Genomic DNA, 16,581 nt, shown 5'->3' with positions numbered 1-16,581 from the left:
AGAATATTGGGGAGGATTGTTGGAAGTAGGATTATGCTGTAGAAATAAGATTGGAAGGCTATTCATTCGAGGAGAGAGTTGGATATCGTGGGAAGTAAATTGCAACATCAAGGCTTCAAGGTTGTAATTCTATTCTCCATTTTATTAATATAAAGGAAACTATTCTTTCTCAATTATTTCTTTGTTGATACAATTTGTAGGATTCCTTGATCAACTACATATATTATGATGGCATATTGATCATGGAGAAGCTATGAATAAATGGGTAGATATCTAAAGCATAGAGGAGAAGTGAATGGTCGAAATATTTCAATTGGACTTCATAAGGCATTTCAATTAAATGGTAAGTGACATCTATCATAGTGTTTGTTTAAGTCAATCATGGTCTAGAGAAAGGTAACCATTTCTAGTTGTTTGTTACTATATTTCTCTGAGGTCTAAGGAGATTTATCTTGTTTGCGAGAGGGATAAGTGCACATAACAAGGTGAAGAAGACAAAGATTGATGCTTTGGTTGACTCAGGATCGTAGGAAATTCCCATTGCAACAGAGCTGCTCAATAAGTTCAGGCTGCAATTTCATGATCATCCAAACCCATATCCAATGGGATGGGTAAATAAGGATACAACACTGAAGGTTAAAAAATCGTGCAAAATTAGATTTTCTATTATTGATGATTTTATTGATGAAGTAGATCCAGATGTGGTTCCCCTTGATGTATGTGGAGTTGTGTTTCGGAGTCCATACTATTGGAAATACTAAGAGGGGGGGTGAATCAATATTTCTTTTTCTGACTATTGTTTTACCAGTTAAAACATATATATTCAGAACACAAGATGAACAACAAGAATAAGTGCTTTTATTAATATAAACTATGCATTAAAATAGATACAATATATAGATGGTTGCAATCAGTTTCCAAGTACAACTCAGACTTTGGTGAGGCTCCAACCTCCAGAGCACCAACTCTATTTTTCCAAGACACCAATCTTGGACTTAGGAGCACCAACTCCCAAGGACTTCAATCCTTCCATTTCTTGAGACACCAGTCCCAAAGACTCCTATCCTTCCTACTTCTTAGGCATCAACCCCAAAGACTCCAATCCTTCTTACTTCTGAGGCACCAAATCCAAGGAATCCAATCCTTCTTGCTTCTGAGACACCAGCCCCAAGGACTCCAATCCTACTTACTTCTGAGGCACCAGCCTCAAGGGTTCCAACCCAATCTTGTCAAGGCATGTTTGATAGTAATCTTATTCTCTCATAACTCTTCTCTGCTGAGTTTTGTCTATTTACAGCTTCACTATAGTCTCCAAGCTACAGTATCAATGACAACCAGTCTTCATATGAATGAGTCTTTACAACTCTGCACACTACCCACACATAGTATCCAATAGCCTTCATGTTCTTTGATAATATCTTCACACAGCTCTAGTCAGTCTACTGTTAGCTGCACTAAGCTCTACATAAAGAATAACTTCCTATTCAAGCTTATGTTCTCTACTGGCTACTTCTCCCCTTCGACTGTCTGTTGTCCTGTTGGCCCTTCAGCGCTCTTTCTGTTTTGTTGGATCCTCTCACTACCTCTGTCTCCTCCAGCTTATTTTCCATAGTGTTCAACAACCTTCAACAGCATTCAATAGTGTTCAACCACAACAACAACATTCAATAGCATTCAAACCGCAACAAAAACATTCAAAAGCATTCAAAACCACTTTACTATTCTCTGTTTTTCCTATTTCATACCTGATCCTTTGATTATCGGTTTCCTCTTTCTCACTAGCTCTTTGGCTTCGTCCTCGCCTGCTTCAGCGTCCTCACTGCTAGAATGTTTGTCATTGTAGCTTCCTCTATCTCATCATGCTCACAGGACACGTTAACTCATAAGAGAGTGCCAAATAATCCACGGAGAACACATCTTCCCAGTTAAAATTGTAACAACGCTCCTTTCGACAATGATAGTAGGCATACACAGAGCTTTATGGCACGTAAAGGACATGCCACGTCCTATCGGGACTGTTCCTTAATGTATTTTTGCCTCATAAGCCCAGTGCAATACATTTTTGAGTTACACGGAAATATATGAAAAACAGGCGAAAAACACTAAAGGCGGACTTCAAATTTATTTTACTCTCATCTATTCCTGTATCAGGTCCACTGCTTAAATCATAATTGGCGATTCGTGACTTCTAGAGGTCCTTTATATGTCGGGCCCATGACACTGCTGATGGTCGATGGCCGATCCACTTGCGGATGTGATATATCATTCGACCATAACACAATGTTGTAGCCGGTCCGCACATATCATAGTTATATGATATCCGTATAAATATTGCAGTTGGGATTTTGGGGTTGATAGCCCTTTATACATCACGATTACCGCGGTTGCGATATAATAGGACCATCAGGTCCACATACATTATCGCAATCAGAGGTTTCAGGGGTGACACTTAGATAGAACCCACCGATATAATATACTGCTCCGCCTCCGATAGTGTATTTGGAATATATATATATATATATATATATATATATATATATATATATATATATATATATATATATATATATATATGCTTTGGCCTTCGTTTGCGCCTCCGATAGTGTTAAACACATATAAGCATGGTTTTTGCTGCCGATGGTGTATTTGCATATATAACCAAGTCTTCCACCTCTGTTTGCGTTAAATGCATATTTATATGGTTTTTGGCCGCCGATAATGTTAAAGCACACATATATGGGTTTTTGGCTGCTGATAGCTCCTGATAGTGTATTTTTTGACATTCTTGATTCGATAGCTCCTGATAGCTGTTAAATTCATCCATTGCTCCTCCGATGGCTCCTGATAGTGTAGTCTGTTTCTTCTGTAGCTCCGATAACTCTGTTTGCTGCCTCTTGGCTCCTCCAATGGCTCTGTTTTCTCCTCTTGGCTCCTCCGATGGCTCTGTGTGCTCCTCTTCTTTGGCGCATATATATATGACATATAAATATATGGCTTCTCTTGCTCTGATATGCCTCCTTTCTTTGATATGTTTGTTTCTATATCTCTTGCTCTGATATCCTATAATATGCTTTGATATGCCTCCTTTGGTAACTCCTCTTGCTTATGGCTTGGCTATCCTAATGGCCTTGCTCCTGTCTCTCCATGGATCTGCTCGGCTTCCCCTTGGCTTCATGTCATCCTCTAGTATCTAAAATATTGCCATATTGACATCAATGTCAACCTAGGTCAACACATACATGTACATGTGTGATGAAATATTCATGAGGAGAGTTAACCTATAACGTCTCATCAAGGATGGAAAATTGTTCGTCATAAATGTGCACAAAGGCAAGTCGAAAATTTCACTAGTAAGTGCCAACCAAGCCAAGAAATTGATCAGTTCCAGCAAGAAGTACGTTTTATTATTTTTAAGAGAAATTCATTCTATAGAGGAGTCAATAAGAGGCAAGGAATCCTTGGAGGGGTGTACTAAGAAACATAAAGAACAACTGGAGGAGTTGTTATAGGCATACAAGGATGTGTTCCGAGAGCCTAAAGGGTAACCACCTAAGACAAAAGTGGAACAAGAGATCTAGTTATTGCCAGACTCCCCATTTCCAAATATTGGGTTGTACATGTAGTTTGTTATAGAAGAAGATAAGGTGAAGAAATATTTGCAGCAGCTGTTGGAACAGGGTGTCATTCGACCAAGTACATCACCATGTGGTCACCTATCATCATTGTACCAAATAAGGATGGGACTTGGCATATGTGTATAGATAACAGGGCGTTGAATAAAATCACGCTCAAGAATGGATACCCCCTACCCAGGATAGAAGATCTGCTAGATTAGTTGTAGCAAACAAAGTATTTCGCCAAGATGGACTTGAAGTCTAGATATCACCAATTTCGAGTCAAAGAAGAAGATACATGGAAGATCACCTTCAAAACTAGGCAAGATTTGTATATGTGGTTAGTTATGCCAGTAGGCGTATGTAATGCACCACCTACATTTATGATATTTCTAAATGATATATTGCACCCTTTTATAGATTCATTTGTTATTGTATATATAGATGATATACTAGTATATAGTGCTACCTGGGAGGAGCATATTTCACATTTGACGTAGGTGATGGAAACATTAAAGAAGCACCAACTTCTAGCAAATATCAAGAAGTGTGAGATTGCATAACAATTTTTGGTGTATCTGGGGTATGTGATCAATGGAGGAGAGCCGAAGATAGATCCTGTTACACAAAAATATCGTCACCATGATTATTTGCAGTCAGTATGGGTCTATCATCACTTGTACTGTCCTCCTAAGCAAGTCTAGGACCTCAGCTCTTCAAATCAAGCTTTGTAAGTGAGAGAAAGACATTAAAAATCAATGTAACTCTGGTTCCGCACTTTCTCTCATGGTCACCTGCGGTCCCGCACCTTCTGTGTACAAAAGCTGCGTACCTGCTCGCTCTGTTCCTAACGGTGCAGGTGCGGACCCCTGTGAAAGTCAAAAGGCGCAATTTTTATCTTAAAAAACTCACTTTGGATTAATTCTAGAGTTTTCTAGAAGGAATTTTGACGTGGATTGTTCGCTCTGAGGTGGTTCATGCATCCCAAAAGAGAAGGAGCTAATCCCTTGACTAATGGAGCTATACCTTTGAAGGAGGGCTTTATCCCTTTGAAGGAGGACCTAGTAACTTCCCTCCATTGCACTATAAATACAGACATTGGGGTGAGGACTAGAGAGGTTAGAAGCTGAACATTTTGAGGGTAAATGCTGGTGAAATTGAGACTCTTTGGTTGAGCTTGAGAGGAGAGATCACATACCTCTTGGTTCCATTGGAGAGTGAGTGAAACTTGTCAAAGTAGAGGAGACATCTTGTTGGACCCTGGGAGGAGCTTGTACAGCATCAAGGCAAAGGTTGTAAGGTTCTTCTTCTTTTGAATTAATACAATCAAACTCATTTTTCTCAACAAGTATCTTATGTTATTTGTTTCATGGACTCCTTGACTTTCATGTTAAATATGTTTTATGCAATTGGTTTTTCAGGTGCTATTTAATGTGTTTGCCTTGTTTGTGTTTTCAGATTCGCGAAAAGGAGCTCATTTGGATCAAAGGAGCGAGGGCATCCACAAGCTTGCGTTGGACCAAAGGTAGGCCCTAAAAACCTTTGTTTGCTATTGTTAATTAAAGCATATTTAGAGAAAGATAGTGTCTGGTTGGTTTGCTTGTCGTTAGGTCTTCTTTAGATTCTAGGAAGGTCTATCTTTTCCGCAAGATCGACTCATTCCGCGCGACAAAATGGCGACTCCACTGGGGACTTGATTGTTTTCTTTGTCTATACTTTGACCTGAGAAACTGTTTTTCCTGTTTCTGTTTTTGACTTGATGATTGTGGGATTGGGTGAATTTAGTTAATTTTGAGTTAGTTTTCATTTTTCATAGTTTTGGGAAAGGTACGCACCCTCTGAGTTAGGCACAGTGCGTACCTGTACGCAATTTTCCTTTGTGCACAGAGCGTAGACGCACCTGTGTAAACAGGTTGCCTGCGTACCCTGTCAAAAACTTGAAAAATTTTAAATTTTCCTCCTTTTATCAGTTTAGAATTTGTTTATAGGTTTTAGCCATTGCCCAGACCTGCTTGTTCCCTGTCAAAAACTTTCCTTGGTTTGATTTCATTAGCATTAGGGTTTTAGGTGGAATTCCTAGGAATTTTGCTTGTTGGGTTTGTTTTTCGTTTTTGGTTGTGTAGTGGCTCTGAGCTTAGAAGCCCTAGGGACCTCAGATTACCTTGGTGTCTACTGGTCTTCTTGTGAGTCTGACCATTTATGAAATCTCCCCTTGTTGAGGAATTCGCTTTGAGTTTTCTCATTTCAAAATTTCGAAAAGCTTGTAGTTGAAAGTTTGGAATTTTCATTTTTACAAAAAGAAAACGAAAGATTGGTTGTTTTTTGACTAATTGTGATTCTGCATAAATTAGTCCTTAGCTCACATTTAGCTAAGTAAAACATCCTCAAAAAGACATTTAGTAGGCTTTGACTTCAAGTAGCTTTTTATAGTTTGTAGCTCTCAAAGTTAGTCATTTTCATTAGTTTTGAGTGTTTTATTTACAAAATATAAGAAAAAAAGAATCTCTTTTTGAAAAGTTTGTTTTTGTAGTGATTGAGTGCTTTGAAAAGAAAAGGGAAATTTGAGTGAAATAGCTAGTTGTCTCATTTTTGAGTGCTTTGGAAAAGGAAAAGCTCTTCTTTTAATTTGTTTAATTGAGAAAGATTTGTGTTAACAAAGTATTTTCATTCTCAAACTCTTTCTTAGTTTAGAAGTTCATCGAAGAGAAAAGATTGTTTAAATCATCTTAGGTGCATCTTTTTAGTGATTTCGAGTCGAGTCTTTACACCACGAGTTTCATCTCCACCACCTCTTGACTTAAACAACAACCACTAAAATTAACGCTTAAAGTAAAATTCACTTAGTAACATTTTATTTCTAGGGCTCTGATACACCAACTTAGCTTAGGCTAGTGTCTTGGAGTAGGAGAGTAATTAACTCTCAAAGACAGTAAAAACAAACAAGTAGCTGTATCTTGTGGTAGGAAGAAATCCAATTGTTGCATTTATGCTCTGGGAAAGCTCCTCTTAAAGGAGAAGCACGAGATCGTGTCCGAACCAGTGTGGGAATCAATCCTTCCTCATTTGGAACGACGCCAGATATTCACGTATTAAAAACGGTAAACCTCGGATTAACCATTGTCGAGGAGCCTGGGGTCACTTGTTGGTAAACCTTGGATTATGTCAAGGAGCCTTCAAGTGAATTGAGCTTGCTACTCTGCCCTTGCGTGCGTATCGGATCATAGACTGTTCCCCCAGGTGTATTTGTCTCAGTTGGTAGCCTTAGTGACCATATTCTTCAGGATTATTCCTAAGGTGACAGTGGTGGGAAGATCCCACTGTACCTGGAGCAGACGTCGGCTAGACTCACTTGGATTTTCTGGGGGGTTCACTTCACTCGAGACGGTTAAGTGGAGGAACTTGGTCCAGTATATTCATTAAGCAGGTTGCCGGGGTAACTGTTCCAACCGCCATTTCTGTACTGAATTCTGCGACGTTGGATTTCATCACCAACTAGTGTTTTCAATCCGGAAAGTTACTGTTTGTGTGTGTTTGATCTCTAGATTCTTTAGGCGTGTGATCCAAATTTGTTTGGTTCTTTAGAGGCTTTAGGTGTTTTTTCATTGAGATTTTACTTTGTTTGTGTGTGAAGTAGTTAAAAGGTTTTAACTGTGGCTGAATTACCAAGACAGTCCCGTAGACTTCAGGGCCAGTCTCCTGAGTTTGTAACCGTGGCTGATTTATTGAGGAAGTCCCGTAGACTTCGGGGCCAACCTCCTGAAGAAGTCCCAAGCCATCTTGAAGGCTTGAAAGTCCTCGTAACTCCTAGTGGCAGTAAAGTTGGGTCACCTGAAGAAGGAGAGTCTTCGTTGGTTGTTCATCCTGATTACCAAACTCTAGAAACAGGTTATAATCCTGAAGCTATTTCGGTTTCCGAACTTGCTGGTAGCTTTTCATCTACTAGTGATATAGGTGAAGAACCTGAGATATCTGAACCTGTTACTCCAACATCGGGGTTTGTCTCTCCAACTTCTGGTGCTCCTAATTCACCTAGGGTAGAAAGAGTAATCACCGAAAATCTTCCTTCTGGTTTGATAGCTATTGAAGAACTTGCTCCGAAAGAAGAAATAGGCATCCCTATCCCTGAAAATCAACCTGTTATTGATCTAAGGGAGCGTGAATCAATTTTTTACAGTCCACCTAGAAGTACTACTTGGTATCTTTCTTTAACTAATTATTTGGAAAACCCAGTGTTAAGTTATTCACCACCTCGTGCTCCTTACCAACCTAGGGGTTTTTATACTCCCGTAAATATGTCAGGTCAGTCGTCCATGTTTACTCAATCGCCTGAATCTTTTTTGTACGGTGGTCCTTCTGTTCCCTCTGGGTATCAGTCACTTTCTGGTACTTTTTCGGGAGCGTCTCCTCAACCCATTGAACAAGGGTTATTCACTGGAAGCAATGGTGCAAAGCCGTTGAGTGTAGAAGACATTCTTATGATGTCAGGTTCTATTCCCAATTCTCAACCTCAAGGTGGCCAGTTACCGCCTGGGGGGCAGCCTCAATTAACGCCTGGGGGGCAACCTCAAGGTACACAATTTGCATCTGGGGGGCAACCTCAAGGACAGTACGTGCCTACGGTATAATACGTTCCTCAAGGTCAACCCCAAACTCAATATGTACCCCAAGGTCAACCCCAGTATAAATTTATACCTCAAGGTCAACCTCAGTATCAGTACGTGCCTTAGGGGTATCTACCCCAAGGTCAGTACTCGAACCAAGGTTTCCAACCACCCCAAGGTCAATCTTATGTTCAAGGGACGAGAAATGTACCTTTCAATTATCAAACCTACCCTCAACCCGGTTATGGTCCTCAATATTCTCAACCTGTTATGGGTCAGTACCCCGGAATGAACATAGTGTGGGATCCATCGCAAACTCAACAGGTGTTGCAGCCAAATGTACAATTGTCATCTCAAACTGGACAACCCTTAGTTTCTGGTTCACCCCAGCAACCAGTCCAGTCTAGTATTCAAACTTCTATACCTTCTGTAGTTTCTCAGTCTGGGCCTACTGCGCCTCGTACTCCATCTCAAACGACTGCTGTAACTGTCGCAACATCTGTTCAATCTACCCCACCTACTTTTGGAGTATCGACAGCTCCGGTTTCTACTGTTCCTGTATCTACTCCTCAGACATCTTTACCACCGTCTGGATCCACGATTCAAACTACGGTTCAGATACCTGTAGGACAACCTGGTTTAAGTACGGTTGTCACAAGTCAACCACAATTCACTTATCAACCGTACCAGGGACAGTACCAATTTGGTCCTGTTGTCCAGCAGCCAGTTTATCAGTATCAACCGTATCCTGGGTACACTTATCAACAACCACAACAACCCCAGTACGGTCCGGTTAATCCTGGTTTTCTAGGAGGATACAATATCCCGAACGTGATTCCTATTCCTAGTTATCCTGGATATCCTCCTCCTGGGGCTGGTCTCATGACCCAGAGTTTTAGGGATCCTAATCGGCAGCTACCGTTTATCGCAACTTTTGACTTACCAGACTTATCACGCCTAACGAACGATCCAATTAATTATCTTCCGTTTTGGCCGCCAATGCCGAATAAGTTGCCCAGTGATATTCCCAAGTTCGAAGGTAAATCTGGAGAGGACCCGTCGAACCATGTGATGACTTACCACCTCTGGTGTGCGTCTAACTCCATCATAGATGATTCGATCCGTCTTAGACTTTTCCAGCGCACTCTAATTGGTCTCGCGGCCAAGTGGTACATTGAGTTACCGCGAGGCACTTTTTATAATTTTAGCCAGTTAGCCACCTCGTTTTTAGCTCATTTCCAGTTGCCAGTCCGATATGACAATGGCACAAAATTGTTAACTTCGCTAAAACAATCGACATCCACGTACATTTCAGATCATATTCATGAGTGGAGACGTCGACGACGTTTAGTGAAGGTATTTATTCCGGATCAAATCTTGGTTGAGTGGTTTGTAAAATCTTTGTTGCCAAGGATCACTGAAGATGTTGCTAAAGCCAGAGTTGTTACTGAGGAGCAAGGGATTTCTCAAGCACAGTACCTTGACTTGGTCTATACTCATTCAGGTACGTTACACGAAAAGATCCCCGATCTTCCCAAGTCAAATCAAATCACCGCAGCTCCTTCGGGATCTCATGCCGCTGACGGTATGATTGGTACAGTTAACACTAAAAGTAAGAAGAAGTCTTCCAAGAATTCTTCTCCTATCATAACCTTGCCTGATTCCCCGACAGGAGATTTTTCTGTAGAGGTTTCCACCAATATTCACGTTGTAGAATCATATACGACTAAATCAAACTCCGATGGAAAGAAGAAAGGAAAGAAGAAGAATAAAACGGACAAAAATTCAAATGAGAAATCTGAAAAGGCGGAATCCAATGATGAAAAGCGCAAACCTTGTTATCCATGTCTCATTTGTGACGAAGAACATTTTACAAGAGACTGCCCTCATCGAGCAGAGGTTGCGAAGATCGTCAAAGGTTCCCAAACTCCTGCTGTTTTGAAGGATCCATTTCCAAATCAAGATAGCAAGATGATAGGTTCTTCCTCGAGTGCCAATGAAGAACCCATATTGATGATGTCCCATGTAAGGATTGCGACTCGATCGCAAGATTATGGTAGTAAAAGTCCTGTTGATGGCAAAAAAGCAGAATCTTCTCATTCTAATCCATCAACCTTAGCTCCCGGTTCCGATCCACTACAGATTGAGAAACCTAATCCAGACTTAGTAATCAAATCGCCCGCCAAGGGTATACTTCGAAAGTCAGCTTTCAATCCACATGTGAGAGCGGCTCAGAATTATAACATTGTTGAGGATTTAGCTGTCTCACCCTCAGCAATGTCGGCTTTGGAAGTGCTGCAATCATGCCCAGCATAGCGTAAATTACTTTTGTCGGCTATAGGAGCTGTTGATGTTCAGGACCCAAACCTAATAATCTTTGATCTAGAAAATAGTACACTGCGTTTGCCTCATCAGATGGCTTTCCAGATCCCAGTGATAGTAAAAAACAGGCCTATTCATCGGACTGTAATTGATGAGGGAGCCTCAACGTGTATTATGTCGATACAGTGTTGGAGATCGCTTGGTTCTCCTTCACTAAATCAATCCATGACAATTCTTAAGGCCTTTGATGGCCGTGGGTTTCATCCTTTTGGCATTCTACAGGATTTGCCTATAGGGGTTGAAGGAAAAACCGTTAGTCTAGATGTGGAGGTGGTTGATGCCCCTCTAGACTACAACCTTCTCTTGGGTCGAAGTTGGTCTTACGCCATGACAGCGGTCGTTTCATCGGTCTTTAGAGTCATAAAGTTTCCACATAATGGAAAGATCGTAACAATAGACCAGCTGGCTTGCTTTTCATCCGACCCAGCCTCTTCGGAGAGTATTCAGCAAGTCGGTAAAACGACTATCCCATATAAGGATGTTGGAGTAGGATTAGTTAAAGATGCCGGTTTACTGGGAACTTTTCCTTTTCCTCCAATCAACACATCATCTTCATTTGCAGCCATTCATATGATTACATCAGACACTGTTTTTTATGACGATCCTTGGACCGTTCCTTCTGAATCTGAAATAGACTCATTTGGTAATTCTATGCCTTTGAGTCCATATGAAATTGCCTATGAAGCCGTGCAGTCTTTTACCGACCTGTGTTCAACCGAAAATGACTTAATGAATGTGGTCCATGAGGAATCACTTTTCACATAAACCTAGGATTTAACTACGTTTTCTGAACTTGTTCACTCTGATGAGAAAATTCGTGAAATCCTATGTGTAGATGATTTACCATGGGAAGATCTCCATCACAGATCTTCGTTTTTACCTGAGGATGATCGTTTTGAAAATGATTTCTCATCAATATTTACGACTGAATATGTCAAGGAACCTCAGAATCCAATGAAACATCCCGATTCAGAGTTAAATTTGGGAAACATCTCTCGAACTATTCCCATTGACATTTTGGTTAAGCCCGGAATTGTTGAGAACATTCATATAGGTGCCTTGTGTACAGAGGACGAAATCCAGTTATATAAGGCCCTATTTCAAGAATTCCGCGACGTGTTTGCCTGGTCCTATGAGGAAATGCGAGGAATTGATCCCACGATTGTTGTTCATGAGATCAAGAATTACCCGGATGCTAAACCCGTCCGACAACATTTGCATCAGATTCACCCACGAAAAGCTGCTGCAATTAAAGCAGAAGTTGAAAAACTGTTGAAAGCAGGTTTCATTTATCCGATCCCGTTAACGGATTAGGTATCGAATATTGTTCCGGTTAACAAAAAATAGGGAACAATAAGAATATGCATCGACTATAGGGACATTAATCGAGCTTGTCCAAAGGACAACTGCCCAACTCCCTATATCGATCAAATCATTGATGATTGTGCCGGCAGCAAAATATTTTCCTTTATGGACGGTTTTTCCGGATACAATCAAATCAACATTCTACCTGCCAATCAACCAAAAGCAGCTTTCATTTGTCCATGGGGGACATTTGCTTATTTCAAATTACCTTTTGGGCTCAAGAATGCCGGAGCAACTTTTCAAAGGGCGATGTCTTATGCGTTTCATGACATCAAACACATTGTGCAACCGTATCTCGATGATTTGCCTGCTCATTCATTACATCGAGCTGATCACCTCATCCACTTACGTGCAATATTTATGAGGTGTAGGCATTATCGTATTCGGTTGAACCCAAACAAATGTGTCTTATGTATAGAAACGGGTCGATTGTTGGGATTTGTAGTTTCGAAAGCTGGCATTCGCGTTGATCCCTCGAAGGTCGAAGCTATTATCAATTTGCCTCCTCCTTCGAGTCTTCGCCAACTCCAAAGTTTGTAGGGGAAAGCAAACTTTTTACGACGATTCATTCCTAACTACGCCGAGGTTACAAAGGGTTTTACACGGTTGTTGAAACAAAATACTCAATTTTCTTGGGATGAGATAGCTCAGAAATATTTTGATGCACTCAAACAGGCGTTGACCCATGCACCGTTGTTGCATCCTCCACACTACAACCAGGATTACTTTTTGTATCTCGCCGCCTCCCATTCCACAATTGGAATGGTCTTAGTTCAGGAAGATGAATTTGGAACTAAGCATGTGATATATTACCTTAGTCGAACGTTAAATCCAACTGAGCTAAAATACTCACATGTGGAGAAATTGGCATTGGCAGTTGTTCAAGCTGTCCAACGTTTTTGTCACTACATTTTACTACGCAAAACTACAGTCATTTCGGATTGCAACCCTATGATCTACATTTTGACTAAACAATTGCTAGGGGGCAAGTAATCTAAATGGATCGTTATCTTGCAGGAGTTCGACTTGGAGTTTGAGAAATCTAAGTCTAAGAAATCTTTAGTTTTTGCAGAGTTAATGTGTGACTTCCCGCGTGCTGACACAGAAACTGTGGCAGAGGAGCCCATTGCGGACGAATCTTTGTTTCTAATCAGCACTTTAGATCCATGGTATGGGGATATCATCGTCTATCTCCAGACCCAATCCTTTCGGTCAGAAATTTCAAAGTCGGAACGTCGGAAAATTCGCTTCCAGTCCCAACAATTCAAAATTATTGGAGATACTCTTTATCGCCGTGGGGGAGATTCTATTTTTCGATGTTACCTAACTCACGAAGAAGCTGAAAGGGTTCTAAATGACTGTCACTCTGGAGCATGTGGCGGTCATATGTCTGGGTATGCCACAGCCCAAAAGATATTGCGCACTGGCTACTTCTGGCCATCTTTATTTAAAGATTGTATTACGGCGGTCCGAAAATGCCACAACTGCCAGATTTTTGATCGTAAGATGCACGCTCCACTCGCTCCTCTCCACCCTATAATTGTCATTGGTCCTTTTGCAAAATGGGGTATCGATTTTATTACATGTAACCCTCACTCGGCCGGGGGGCATGCGTATATCATCCTTGCGGTAGATTATTTTACTAAGTGGGCCGAGGCGATGCATACATTCGAGGCATACGGTAAGACATCAATAATTTTCGTGTTCAATCATATAATTGCTAGGTTTGGTGTCCCACAAGCGATAATCACTGATCATGGGCGTCATTTTCAAAACGTTATGATGACCGAACTTACAGGCCAGCTTGGTTTACGTCATGATAGTTCAACTCCTTATTATCCACAAGCGAATGGTATGGTTGAGTCCATTAACAAAGTTTTAGTTATCATGATCCGACAAATCATTGGGATTCATCGGTCGAATTGGCACAACATGCTATTTTCAGCACTTTGGGCGTACCGAACTTCAGTAAAAACATCAACAGGGTTCACTCCTTTCCAACTAGTTTATGGTTTGGAAGCCGTGTTACCCATTGAGTGCGAAATCCCGTCACTGCAAATGGCCATCGAGTTACTTCCAGCTACTTCCGAAGAGGAAAAGCGTTTGTTATACTTAACTCAATTAGATGAGAATCGATGCGATGCTGCATTGGCGATCGAGACTCACGCAAAACGTATGAAAGCTCAGTATGATCGGAATGTGACCCCTCAAAATTTTTCGGAAGGAGACCTAGTGTTATTGTATGATCAAGCTAATGATAAATTAGGTGTTGGAAAATTCGTTCCTATGTGGCATGGGCCCTATATTGTCAAGCGAAAGCTAGCAAAAGGGGCCTATGAGTTGGTAGACTTTGACGGGGACTCTTTAGGTAAACCCATAAATGGTCTTTACTTGAAGAGGTATTATGCTTAAAAGAATGGGTATGGAGATTTTTAGTTAGGTTAGTTTTTCTTTCTAGTAAGTGTGTTTTAGTTGAAAAGTGTGCTTAGCTTAGAGAGTATTTTTCGTCATTATTCCTGCTTATCTTGGTTTTACTCTTGATATTGCAGATGTCAACGCCTCTCCAAACATACATTGGATTTGCGGATGGTGCTTGTCATAGTACACGGAACATCTCTTCCGCAGCTTGGGTTATCTATTCACCCTCTGACGATTTAGTTTCTATGCATGGGGTAAACCTCGGTCAAACAACAAACAACATTGCAGAGTACAGTGCAGTGATTGAATTATTGTCTGAATCTATTTCATTTGGGATTCAGAGTTTGATAGTGAGGTTAGATTCTGAACTCGTTGTATTACAGCTTAATAGAGTGTATGCCATTAGAAATCCAGTGTTATTAAGATTATTTTTGAGAGTGCGTCTCTTGGAACGTGAGTTTGATTACATTGAATATCAACATATTCCAAGGTCTTTAAATACATTAGCAGATGCAATTGCTTCTCGAATGTTAAATAGACATTTGCCATAATCATACATGTGAATTTAAAATCATTCCATAACATGATTTACAAGATAAGCCGGTAAGAGTGATATATAAATATATATAGGAGTGTGTCAAAAAATACATCGTCTTCGATCATAGGTTGAAAAAACACCTTATGATCGGCAAAAATGATAAGTACAAAAAACAAAAATGTCACATGTGCCCACAATAGGCGATCATCCTATCACTGGTGATGATCTCTATAAGAAACCACTGCCCGGGCCACCTTGCAAAGGAACCTCCTAAAAGGTCCTGGGACTCCAATCACATAGCGCTGAAGTCGACGAGGAATGTCGTCTATAGTGGTCTCAGGAATATCCCCTGTCAAGCGCTCAAGATGGCCCTCCAACTCGGCCAAAACCTCTGCTGATTCGTCCTGTGGGGCTGGCAAGGGTGCAACTGGTTGTTTCCTCTCGAAAGGCCGGAGAGCGGCTGGTCGCTGTGGACCCACATCTGCATTTTAAATTTTTACTATCAGTTTTGAGACGATACAAGGAAAAAATAAAAAAAAAATTAAATAGAAAAGTTGAAAAGGATTTTACCTGACTCGTCCCACTGCTCTCCTGGTGGAAGAGCCATGTCTGGGTCACCACAGAAATCTATCCCAGCGTAAGGGAAGTCCTGAATGGCAAAAACCTGGTTTTCCAACCATTGGAAATACGCAGATTTGAACCGAGCAACCTCTGTCCTCTCGTCTGGGTGACGGGCCATGACTGCAACCCATCGCATCATTTTGGGCTCTTGAGGAAGCCCAGCTCCAATAGTAAGATGCTGTGGGATCAGCATAGGAACCCTCTCCATGCCAAAACTCACGACCAAAGCCTCATAACCAAAGGTCTTTAGTCGTCCTCTCTTGGTCCTGGTCAGTTGGCCTTTCACATTGGCCAGCACAACATTGCACCAGTTGAAGATGGTGCCTTGAAAGCAATCAACTGCCATACGCATCTGGGATCCGGTGGCAACATGTAATGCGGCAGCTCCGCAAAGTCTGGTGACAGTAAACACAATCACCATGAGCTCAGGACGGGATATGGTTTTTATGTCTATCCCTTTGTCTTTAGCCTGGCTGTTGCAGTACTCTAGCCGAAGGCTATCGACAGACTGTCCACCTGGCCTAGTCCCGTATAGAGTCAAGTCCTCGCCTCTCTTAGGCAAACCAGTCAAGAAATAAATGTCCTCCGACTCGATTTCGAGCCGGTGCCCGCTAATGAAGAAACACTGGTCCTGTATGCTCCACCTGTCAACCAGCCACTGTAAGAAATCTACCTGAGCCCTCATGCCAGGAATAGTCCAGAACTTGTACAGTCCGCATGCCCTCAAAGCATAAAGTGAGGGCTGATGATTCCATGCGGCGGTATCCACGTCCTCATGCTCCCGTTCGCGCCAATCTAGCATGATATATTCTCTGCATCAAGAATAAAGATTAATTAGATTGCTAGAAAAACTTTTGATTGGTCCATTTTTGAGAAATTTTGGGTTCAAAACCCTTGCGGCGGGGTACACACCCTCCACGTTAGACACAGTGTGTGGGTACGCACTTTGTCTACACGAAAGGTGCGAACCCCGAGCTTTTTCCAAATGGAGAAAAAGTCGGGGTCCGCGGGTCTGCAATGGTAAACCTGCGGACCCCCGCGC

Source organism: Pinus tabuliformis, chromosome 4_2, assembly GCF_031772625.1.
Source record: "Pinus tabuliformis cultivar Carrire ecotype Pingquan chromosome 4_2, CPIR1, whole genome shotgun sequence".
Classification (NCBI taxonomy): Eukaryota; Viridiplantae; Streptophyta; class Pinopsida; order Pinales; family Pinaceae; genus Pinus; species Pinus tabuliformis.
The sequence above is the reverse complement of the archived record's forward strand: the minus strand, read 5'-3'. Positions refer to the sequence as shown.